At 39.5% G+C, this 12,352-nt stretch overlaps 1 protein-coding gene across 3 annotated transcripts in view; it reads right to left on the bottom strand.

Annotated features, from left to right (window-relative positions):
• Window positions 1-11,523, bottom strand: part of srrm3 (serine/arginine repetitive matrix 3) — a 181,444-nt gene extending 169,921 nt beyond the window's left edge. For 2 of the 3 annotated variants that reach the window (XM_012957464.2, XM_012957465.2), the window contains exon 1: window positions 11,278-11,521. The gene's annotated coding sequence lies outside the window, so the exon portion shown is untranslated. Of the gene's footprint in view, window positions 1-11,277 lie in introns of all 3 variants that reach the window. The other variant, XM_012957466.2, reaches the window with a different exon arrangement.
• Window positions 11,524-12,352: the final 829 nt, after the last annotated feature.

Genomic DNA, 12,352 nt, shown 5'->3' with positions numbered 1-12,352 from the left:
AATGTACTCTGCTTTGGCTCATAAAGCCCTCCATCAAGTAAGATATTTCTCAGATTAAGAGAAGTGGAGAAAAAGCCATTATCAGCATAATTACCCTTTCTGAGTTTTATGTTGGATCAGTATTGTGCTCGTAGAAGATCTCTGCCAATGATTGCTAATATGGACCCAGTTGTTCCTCCTCTAATATTTGCTCAATTCTAAAATCGACAATAACCTAAAATCACCTTAGCCTAGAAATATATTGTTCAGCAAGCTCTAATAAAAATAAAAAAAAAAAAAAGGTTAAATTGTAAGATATTAGACACAGCTAAGTTAATTGAAATACGATTTACTCTAAATCTGTATTTGCCAATTATGTATCATTAATACAAATATGCTGCCTTATTTATTAAAAACACACATCAAACTAGGGGTGCAATTATCCACAACACTTCTCCTAGACTTTCTGATGTTTCAAATTAACATTCAAGATTTTTATTATTTTAATTATCCTTGGATCTTCAGAATAGGAAAATACTCTTTAGTGAGCTATATTGAGAAGAAGCGCATTGCAGGCAATGAATTGCTGCAATCAAACCCATAATGGGCTTTAGAGAATTGGATATATTTTAGGAAAATATAGTATGGAATACTAATTTTGCTTTCACAAATAAAAAAGTCATTGACAATTAAATCTGACTATATAGTTTAAAAATTCAGTTGAAAAAATATTCTATATAGAGGGCAGTATATGTATATTTATTAACACTACAAAGCAATAGCAAGCATGTATGATACAGAGAATAATAGAATTACTACATGTGCTTAAAGGAGCAACACCACTCACTGGGAGAAATAAGGAGCAAATCCAGTTATTGTAGAACTAAATAGGTTGTTCTAGCTAGTGATGCTTCATTTATTTGGAGAATACAACATGGTTTGAAAAGGAAATAATGGCAAAGGCAATAGAGTATAGTATAAGCCTAATAAACAGTCAGCCATCAAGCATGCTTCTGGGTCTGGCCCTAAATATAAATACCCTTGGAATATCTTTGGAGCACTACAAACCCCATGAATACAGTGACATTTTCTACAAAACATTAAAGAGTAATAAATGTTTTTAAACTTCATGTTGGACCACTAAGCTGATACCTCAACTTAATTAACTTAATTGAGACCCCTTAGAAAAATGTATTAAAAAAACCCTGTTTTAAAGTACATATAATGGCAAATATATATAAAACTAATAGACTTTTCTTCTTTTTCCCTCCCCCCATATGCAGAAGACCAGGATCAAGAAGTGCAGCAAAACAGAAGGTCAGGGCACCAGCACAGAACAATGTTAGCCTCAGAACAGAAGGCAGGCCCAATGGTTTTGAATAGGAGCAATAAATAAAAGTCAAACAGATACAGATTTTGCATTTAGGTAATGGGGTAGGCAATTAAGGGAAATGCTGACTATCTTGTGGGTGGGAGGGCTAACAATGTTAATTTTTTTTTCAGGGCTGGAGCACCTCACTGAGAAAAGCTGAGCTCATTAAGCATAGGAAGCTTGCCAGAATTATTCATATGGTGAATTCATACAGACAGGTCTCAAAGGTGACAAAAAATAATAACAATTTCCCAATCAATTTGATTTTTGGCTGCTAGAGTTATTGACACTAGAAACAAAACAGCATATTAAATTCTAGGATGGAAAGAACAAGACTAGAAAGGAAAACAAAAAATAAATAACACATTTTCAGGATAACTTAGATGTCTGGCAGATATATATATAGTATTAATGAATAGCACTTAAGTATAGTGCTGATTTACATCAGGGTTTTAAAGAAATTATGTAAATAGCTAAAATACAAGGAAAATGTATTATATTTTGATAATTGTGCTTAGAGGAAAATTAGAGAAAGTGAAAAAAAGTGTTCATTGCCTATTAAAATGACTGTACAGTGGCTGTAGGCATTAATATTTGTAATTAGGCATTAGGAATTAACCTCCTGCTGAGCGACCAGACCTCTTAATGACAATCACATAACTTATATGTTAAAGATTAATTCATAAACCCAGAAAACTTACAAGCAAAAACCTTTAATAAACATCTTTATAAAAAAAAGAATCTCCCTGCAATTAAAAAAGCAGGGGCAGTGTCCTTGAGAAACACGCATGTCCTTGAAAATGCCCGAGCTAGCTGATGTTTAACTCCCAGTCCTCTCAATAAGGTAACAAGTAACATGCTGTGTTTGGCATCCGCAGAAAGGATGGTAGCAAGAACTGACCCCAGATTGGCAAAATTAAGTTAGAGGAAATACCATATATTCATTTACAATCATACTGTTTAATCCACTGTTTAGACCTCTGCATCCGTTATCAAAAAATGTTAAAACAAAACGCCTGAGATGAATGTGACAGAGATAATGCAAACTGGAACAGCTACATGCAAAGGCACATGTTGGCATCCTAATAAACATTATTTATTGCAAAAGCAAATAAGCCCAGATTGCTTCCAAGTATACAATACTCTTGGTTCATTCTACTATGGTCGGTATGCTCAATAATTAATGTGCTCAGCAACCAATCTTACATGACAAATTCTTTGTGCTCAAGAAAAATAAACACCCTAGGACTAAATTTTGGATGTAATATACCAGTGGTGTGCTCTTAATATGGGCCATCTAACAGCTTATAATTGTGGCATCATAATGAAGAAATACTAATACAATTAGTGATATATAAAGCCTAGCGATCTCCAACAAATGACACATTTATGTAGTAAATATTGACAAATACTCTGCAACATGCTGTGGTTCTCTTGCTATATGCTCAGATTTTGCAGCTAGAACTGTGAAATAGGAATAGAAAAAACATTTATATCACTATGAATATAATATGGAAATTTTCCTAAGAGTTACAAAAGGTTGCATTTTATTTGCAAGAAATAAAGTGCATGTTTGCTATAATCCCAAATATATGTGTCCTTAAAATTCATTAAAAATAGAGGGGTGAAATGTACAACTTACAGGTTGTCTGTACAGTGCATTCAGCATCCAGTCACAGGTTTTACATATAAAAACTAAAGATCTGCTTATGTAAAACAAGAAAGGCTACATTTACATGTTATGGGTACATTTTCTACTTGGAGTAAGGTTCTCAGTAGGGTCCCTCAGGGTTCTGCACTGGGTCCACTTTTGTTTAACTTGTTAATTAATTACTTAGGGGAGTAAAAGTAATGTTTGCAAATGACACAAAAGTAGTGTTTGCAAATGACACAAAACTCTGCAGCCCAATCAATTCCATCTAGGATTTTGCATCCTTGCAGCAGGATCTTGACAAACTAGCAATATGAGTGGTTAAGTGGCAGGTGAGATTTAATATGGGTAAATGTAAGGTCATGTATCTGGGATGTAAAAATAAGCAAGCCACTTATACCCTTAATGGGACTGCACTAGGCAAAATCAAAATGGAGAAGGACCTTGGAGTCCTTGTAGATAATAAACTTGGCTGTAACAAGCAATGCCAGGCAGCAGCTGCAAAGGCAAACAAGGTTTTAAGTTGTATTAAAAGGGACATAAATTCGCAGGAAGAGGGTGTTATTCTTCCCCATTACAGAGCGCTGGTAAGGCCCCATCTAGAATATGCCATGCAGTTTTGGTCTCCAGTGCTCAAACGGGATATTATTAAGTTAGAGAGGGTACAGAGAAGGGCAACTAAGCTGGCCAAGTTAGGTTTGTTTATACTGGAGAAGAGGCACTTAAAGGGTGATATGATAACTATGTATAAATATATAAGGGGATCATATATTAATCTCTTTAATGCTTTATTTACCAGTAGGTCCTTCCAACTAAAGGTGGCCATACACGTGGCGATCCGACGATGTTTCGTACGACCATCGGTCGCACGAAACATCGTAAGATCCGCCACACACCATTCAGGGCTGAATCGGCAGGTAAGGAGGTAGAAACAATAGGATTTCTACCTCCTTCTGCCGATTCAGCTCTGAAGGGAGAATTTTGGTCAGGCGCCTTCTATGGCGCCCGATCAAAATTTTCTAACCTGGCCGATCGGCGAGTCGGCCGATATCAGCAGCTTCCTGCGATATCGGTCGACTCACCGACATACCATACACGCACCGATTATCGTACGAAACGAGGTTTCGTACGATAATATCGGTGCGTGTATGGCCACCTTAACACAAGGGCACCCAATCTGATTAGTAGAAAGAAGGTTCTGTCTAAATATTCAGAAAGTTTTTTTTTTACTGTGAGAGCTGTGTAGTTGTGGATGTCTCTCCCTGCATCAGTCAAACAGGCTGATACATTATATAGCTGATGTTTTTTTTTGCCTTCCACTGGATCAACTAGCAATTAGGCAGGTTTTATATGGGCATTAAGGTTGAACTTGATGGACGTGTGTCTTATTTCAACCTAACTTACTATGTTACTATGTTAATTTAAGCAAGACAGGTAGAAAGTTAGACACTAAGTTCCAAGATATTCCAGTTCTCCAGTCCACCCCAAGAAGCAGTCAAGACTTCATAGCACCAGAGAATGGGCAGGTCAGGGGGAGGGTCCAGGAGCTGTAGGTGGTTTGAGAAGGAAGTGAGGGTTTAAAAGATTGGAAAGCAGGCGATATGAACAGGAAAGAACAAACTGCTAGTAAATTAAATATCGCCAGGGTGAATATCATGGAAACCCGGTGTCCCGGCGGCCCCACACTGTGGCCCCTACCATATGATGACATTTGTGGCGCACAGCATTTCAGTGTGGCACACTATCTGCTTTAAAAGCCTTGTACAGACATAAATGACTGGCATCTGCAAATAAAATATTTGTCAGCAAGGGTCCTATTTTATATATAAACAGTTTTCATCAAGATGTTTAGAGAGGCATGAATGATATCTGACCCCCTTAAATACTAAAGCCCCTTGTATTGTAAGTAGCTTATATGTTATCTACTATGTGCTTAAGAGTGGCATCTTGTGATACAAAGGAGCTCATTGATATTTTTTAATCTGGGTTAGGCTCTAGCTAGTACTTATACCCTTTGCTAAAGATAGGTATAAAAAAAGGCCAGCAACATAATTGCGGATGTCACCAGAAGGCCCAGAGAGGATGTCTATGCCATGGAGCTTTGTGTTGCTTCCAACCTCATTTTTGACTGATGTGCTGACATCAAAGCAGAGCGTTGAGTCACAGCAAGTGTGGCTCACTGCCGGCAGAGTTCCCAAGTGACTGTCACTAGTAACACTCACCCATCTGGGTACAACACAGCTTCAGCTTTAAGTGACATTCCTACAGAAATGTGTGGCCCCAGCCTTAGCGCTTCTAAAGCAAACACATAATTTACTTGCCAAGGGCTGGTAACATCATATTGTATTTACATACATTTTTATAATGAAGCTCTTTTAGATTTTGTTGCTCCTTTATACTTGCTCCTTCAAAGTTAGCACACTAGAGTTCTAAGAGTTCATGCTGAGAAAATACAGATGTAGAAAACAATACATTTTTGTGTAAGATGTAAACTAACTTATCCATGTGCTGAAGAGATGCTTAGGTTAAAAGCGATTTGTGGTAAAGCAAAACAAGCATTCTACCATCTTTCATGATCTAGAAGCAGGCGGCTGACATCATGGGGGCACAGGGGGGACAGTTGTCCCGGGCATGGACGATCGTGGCTTTAAAGGGGGCTCGGCCGTTATACAGTTTTTAAGCACGGGTCCCCTTTAAAGAGTTACGGGCCCTTGGTTCATTGGTGGTTAGTAATTTGATTGGTTGCACGTGACGTCAGCACACACGGGCCCAACCTTATAAGAGTGTAGATGCAGTGGCGAGCCAAGGGACATAACAAGAGGTCGCAGCCATAGGAAGCAGGCGGATGCAGCAGGCGGGTGCTGGGGGCAGCAGGGGGAGCTGGAGGACGATGCGGGGGAGCTAGGGGGGATCTAGAGGATGCTGGGAGGGAGCTGGAGGATGCTGGGGGGTGCTAGGGGGAGCTGGGGGATGTCGAGAGGGATGGTAGGGGGAGCTGGAGGATGCTGCAGCAGGAAGCGGGGCATAGTATGAGGACACTGGGGGAAGACCAGCAATGTTTTAGGGGGCCCTGGGCTGGCTAGCAATGTTTTAGGGGGTCCCTGCCCTGGCACCAATGCAAAACATAACCCCTGGCTACCAATGTTTTAGGGGAGGTCTGGCTATCAATGTTTATGTGGCCCTGGCTACCAATGTGTGTGTGTCCTTTGTACTGATGGGAGGGGTCAATGGGGGAGGGGACATTGGGGGCGAGGCATTGGAGGAGGGGGGGCAGAACATTTTGTTGGGAGGGGCCCATTGATTTTTGATAGCGGCCCTGGCAGGCAGTAACACTTTGGTTAAGGTTAACTAGTCAAAACAAACAAGTGAATCTTGGCTGAATCCCGAACCGAATCCTGGACTTGGTGCATCCCTAATATCTGGATTCATTTTCTTTAGTCTTTGGGGAAAAAGTAATGTACAGTGAAGGTATTTTAGCTGTGTTAGCCTGTCCCTACTTATTATTGCCCCCTCTTGGTCTGAGGTCTTGTTGCCATTTATTGTAAGGCTTATTCAGTGGTGTGGTGGTCTCCTAGGAACTGTATTTATCAGCTGCTTTGGAAATTGGGCTCCTATTGCATGCTGTAATTGAAGATACCTAAAGAACATTTTGTTAGGCAGGGGAAAACGATTGTTCAGTTCTGGAAAGGTTATCAGTTTGCCCTTCGCTATTACATCTAAAATGTATTTTATGTTAAATTGTACCCAGACCTGTGGGTCTGGAATTTTAAACAGGCGTTTAAGTTTAGGGTCACAGCATAAGGTGGGTATAGGTGGAGCAGTAGGTCCTGTACTTTCGTGTAATGCTGTATTCCAGTTTTCCACACTTTAGCCGTTGCACTTCACTAATTATATACAGTGATCAGGAAATTTCATTGTCTTAAGTTAAACCTCATATTGTTCCTAACCACTTCAGATTTGCCTAGTTTCTCATTTATTTATGTTCCACAATGCAGTTCACAAGTCATATAGTCATTACAGGTGTCTTTTTCTATCACAAATACATTTCAAAGAATACTGATTGAAAGGTCACTGCAGTAACCTATATTTATGTCTGTCAGGAAGCACAAAGATTTCACATGTATTTATAGAGCATGGCTAGTACTTTGGGCAAACATACCCAAAACAGAGGACTAAAATAGCCATGTGGGTTATTCTAAAAATATTTACATTGCATGATGTAAATGATGATGCAAGATGCAGATTGACCAATGCAGAAAAACAGGTCACTGTGCATGGACTCATATAGACATTATATACTAAGATGGTATATAACACTGATAGTTAAGAAAGATGGATAGATAGCTAGACAAACAGACATACAGAGGAGAGTAAACAGATAGAAAGATAGATAGATAGACAAATAGATTTAGATAGATAGGCATGCACTCCACATATATATCAACCTGAAAATATAGATTTAAGCGCTAAAATGCATATAGTATTTATCTGTATGTTACAAAAATGTTATAGTCAAAATTCATTACATTCTTCTAATATAGCTTATGACTTGCCAAATGAAAATAAAAAATTACAGACATATTTATTTAAACACTGTATTAAAGATGTTATTCAAATTCTGTCAGTATAAAACTTGCACCTAATACAGGTATAGGACCCGTTATCCAGAATGCTCAGGACCAAGGGTATTCCGCATAAGGGGTCTTTCCGTAATTTAGATCTCCATACCTTAAGTCTACAAAAAAATCAATAAACCATTAAACCCAATAGGATTGTTTTGCATCCAATAAGGATTATTTATATCTTAGTTGGGATCAGTTACAAGGTACTGTTTTATTACTACAGAGAAAAAGGAAATTGGTTTTTAAATTCTGAATTATTTGATTAAAATGGAGTCTATGGGAGACAGGCATTCTGTAATTCGGAACTTTCTGGATAATGGGTTTCTGGATAAGGGATCACATACCTGTAATATCATACAGATGTTTCATCATTTAGAGGAGAAGGAAAGGCTAAATTGCTAGGGGGTGCCAAATGATCAAATGGTGCTCCTGTTAGGAGAAAACTGCACCAGACTGGGGTAAATGCAGGTGAACAATCCTTTTCCCTCTTTCTCCTTTTGCAGCAATCCCAGGGCCCGCGCATACTGTAAGTGAAAAAGCTAGCTTTTTTCTTAAAGTTTGGCTTTCCACTCTTCTGCGCATTTGTGAAACACTTGCTCACGTACACCCAGCTGGTGCAGTTTTCTCTTAACAGAAGGGGTATCGGGTAAGCAATTACAATCATTGGGGGGTGCCTAATATTTTGGCACCCCCAGTGATTGTAACTTTCCTTCTCCTTGAATATTTAGCAAACAATATATATTATACACTCATTATACTACTGCTATGTAGAGAGAAGGTTCTGTCTATGGTTGGAACTGGAAGTTTATTGAATAAAAAAAATGTTTTGCTTTTAATTAAATCCTGAACCATTTACCTATTAACCTATTTAAAGTCATATTTCAGTTCCTGCAGTCACAATCATTTTTGTTGCTTTTATGTATTAATGCATTTTTAACTATGGTTCTCCATAGCTTTTTGTAACCCTACACTATGCAGACATGTAATAAAAGGATCTTTTTAATGCTAGTCCTAAAACTACAGTATTTAAGCTACTCTTAGGTGAGCTACCATTATAAACGCAAATATACACATGCATATCATAGTACCTACACACAACTCTTTCTTTAAAAAAAGGAATACTATGTGGAAATAAATATGTGGGCATGTGCAGCTGCCAGTTGATAAACAGAGTTTAGTTGCTATATGCCTGTATTAGTTGCAATGAATAGAGAAAATGCATATTACCACATTCAGATGTGGGAAGGAAGAGCTAACAGCAATAAACATTTATGTCCGCAATGAAAGTAGAAATTCCATATCTTTTACTACATGGTACAAAAAGGCACAATAACATAAAAGCATTTTAAGAGTGAGCTTGTGCAGAAAAGGTTTAGCCATCAAAAAAAAGTTCTACTGTTTCAATGCAAAATAACTGTACTCTTAATTAAGGGCTGTTCAGGGTTAATAGCAGGAAACGGTAACATTATAATTACGTTTAATATTTAATATTTTATACCTGATTATTTAAATATATATCCTATATTATAGTATTCTTTCCTCACCTAAATTGTATCCCATTATTAGTTGGTTATATTAGTGTAACACTGGCATACCAATATTAGATTTATTATCCCCCCAAGCTTCAGGAAATGGGTGAAACAGTATTTTAGTTGCCTTGGCTACATCAGGCTTTACGGAGACACTTTCTATTAAAAAAAAACCATATCACAATGCATTCCTATAATAATGTGCCGTCAAAAGAGTAAATAACTAATATCCGGCTTACACTGATCCATTAAAGTAACATTCACTTTGTGCTGGACTGTGGCTTATTGCCACCCCTTATTATAATCAAAATGGAATTATAAGTAAAAGAGTCCTGTTTATTAACCTTGGGTCCCCTGATGTTGCTGGACTACAACAACCAGTATGTTTTCACCCTTGATTATATGTCAAAGGGTGCTTGAAGTTGCAGTTCTGCAATATCTGGGGGGGCAACATTAAGAATCAGGGCAATAGAGTGACCATATTTCAAACCAAATTCAGTATTTTCTGATATAAGGTATTAAACAAGCAACATCTGTTTGTGTAAAGAGTTTTAGAGAATTCTGGCTGATGCACAGAGCTCATATAATGAATGCATTTGACTCATGTACAGAAGTCACTGAAGCTTACATTGCTAAGCCACAGAAACAATACCATGCTCAAATATAGCGACCTGTTTATATTGTGATGAAAACAGGACTGACAATGCTGGCAGGGAAACACTGAAAGTTGCTGTCACTCACTGAAACAGTGTCTGTCACTGCACATTCATTTAAATGCCCCAAATGAAGAGCAATTTATATCTCATCATGCACTGGGGATCTGTCTTATACTCTTTACACCCATTTTGTTACCACTCCGCACCAAGTCCTTCCCCTTCCAACAAAAGCAAAAGATGATTTTAATTATTTACACTGTTATACGATCTCTCACTCTATCTCACCCAAGCCATCTGTTCTTTCCTCATATCCATAAGGTCAAGGAAAAAGCTCCTTTTGGGAATTATCTTTTATTTATAAAGAGCCAACATTTGCCAGAGTGTTGTTTAACAGATCGCAAGTACAAGTATAGGATCTGTTATCCAGCATGCTTGGGACCTGGAGTTTTCTGGATAAGGGATCTTCCTATAATTTGGATCTTCATACCTAAAGTCTGCTAAAAATCATTAAACCATTTAATAAACCCAGTAGGATTGTTTTAACACCAATATAGATTTCTGCAGCTTACTTCGGATCAAGTAGAATGTACTGCTTTTTTTTTAAATTTCAAATGATTTGCTTAAATTTAACTCTATGAGTGATGACCTTCCAGTAATTCTGAGCTTTCTAGATAAGGGGTTTCTGGAGAATAGATCCCATACTTGCGCATAGACTTGGAAGAAAGTGAAAAAAAAAATCGGCATCATAGTAGAGAAATATAGAGTACAATGGTCTCAGGAGCTTGCAGGATTAACCCAGGTATATCCAAGCAACAGACTCCCAACTGTAGATAAACGATTAACTATCTCTCAGAGTCCTCTGGTGGGAGTTGTCTAACAAGAGAATGTATTGCAGTGTGGTACGACACTAACAGCAAAGTTGCAGGGACAAAACTAGTTGTATACAATAACATGTACAATTCATTGTATTACAACTATGTTATAAATATAAACAAACAGATTAACATATTGCCAGAAAGGGATACAGAAATGTTGAAATGGAAGCTTCATAGCTACAGCAGAGACGTTCAACATGCAGACCTGAAGCTGAACTACAACTCTCAGAATCCCATGGTAGGACTTGCAACAAGGGCTGAAGAGTAGAAGGAACGGCATCTCTGGCTGATACAGAGGACAGCAGTAACTCCAGTGATAGAGCCAGAATCAGCAGATGGTTTTATGAGGTCTGAACCCGAGCAAACTGTGTGGCAGGGGTTCAATAATGAATGTGTATGATCATCCAGCTCATCCACTGTGTCTGTCCTGAGCCTCTTTGTGTGGAACAGCTGTCATAGGCAACATGGACGCTCGCCCTTAAGTCAATATCAGCCTATTGCCCCAGGATGAGTGAAACTGCACTGCACGGAGTAAACAATGGTACCCACCCTGTCAGCGTCCTCAATGGCCCATTCAGCATCCTGTGCCTTACCTTTAAACAGGCTTCTGGTGCTGCACCGTGCGGCTGCTCAGCTATCCTCTCTGTGCTGTGTAAGCTCTGGGATATGCCCTGCGTGCTGGGGAGGCGGCTGTCTGCTTGGGCTTTGGAAGGAGGAGGAGGAGGGAGCAGGAGAGGGAGCAAGTGCGTGAGCATCTAACAAGGGCTGTGACTCCTCTAAGGGCAGAAAAGCCCGTACAGTGCTGAAGTGCTGGACAGCAGATGCTACAATGGAGAGCCTTTGAGGTGCGCCTGATGTCACGACCATGTGACCAATATGTGGGCGGGGTCTGTCGCTTCACAGCGCGGCATGACAGCAAAGGGGATGGAGCTGATGCCCGTTCAGGGAAGGGTGCGGGAGATTTGAGTGTAGGATAGTGGAAGTGGCGCAGGGTTTATATGCCGAAAAGGCTTAGTATGGTGTTAGAAAGGGTTTACAGCAGTATGGGGCAGCAGTATGGGCTATAATCGATCTATTTTGAGGTGTCTATTTTAGGGTGTTGTTGTGCAAAATGACAGTGCGCCCTGCTAAGGGCTAGCAATCTGTGAATTCTGGCAAATGCCAGAGGGACTGCTGTAATAGGCTATACACAGTCAGTCACTATTTATTGGGCTGGTGGGGGACTGTTTGGGCTTCTGTGTGCTTGAAAAGCAAGGGTCTGTTTTGACTCCCAGTCCAGACCTGGTATTGCTTCCCTCACCTGTTCCTCACCTTTTTTTCTTTTTACTGTAGCCCACTTTTGGTTACACTAGTGCTGCTACCTGCTGATTTACTTTACTTGGCGCTACAGGAGTCCTGAGCCCCCGCTTACTATGGGGGTTTACAGGGATTTCTCCCTTTAATGGCGTGAACTATAATCCACCCCCTGGGAAACGATCAGGATGCTATGCCCCTCTTGGGACCCACGTACTCCTGGTGTAATGTACCCCACCCTGGGGTTATTCTTTACCAGCTTGGCAGTGGTCCTCTGGGCTAGATAGATCTCACAACACAGTAGTATAAGTGAATCAAGTGCAATGGTTTATTGGACAGAAACCTCTCCAGGAGTGGCACATATTATTTCACACA

Source organism: Xenopus tropicalis, chromosome 2, assembly GCF_000004195.4.
Source record: "Xenopus tropicalis strain Nigerian chromosome 2, UCB_Xtro_10.0, whole genome shotgun sequence".
Taxonomy (NCBI): domain Eukaryota; kingdom Metazoa; phylum Chordata; class Amphibia; order Anura; family Pipidae; genus Xenopus; species Xenopus tropicalis.
Note: the sequence above shows the minus strand (reverse complement) of the source record. Positions and strands in the feature narration are given on the sequence as shown.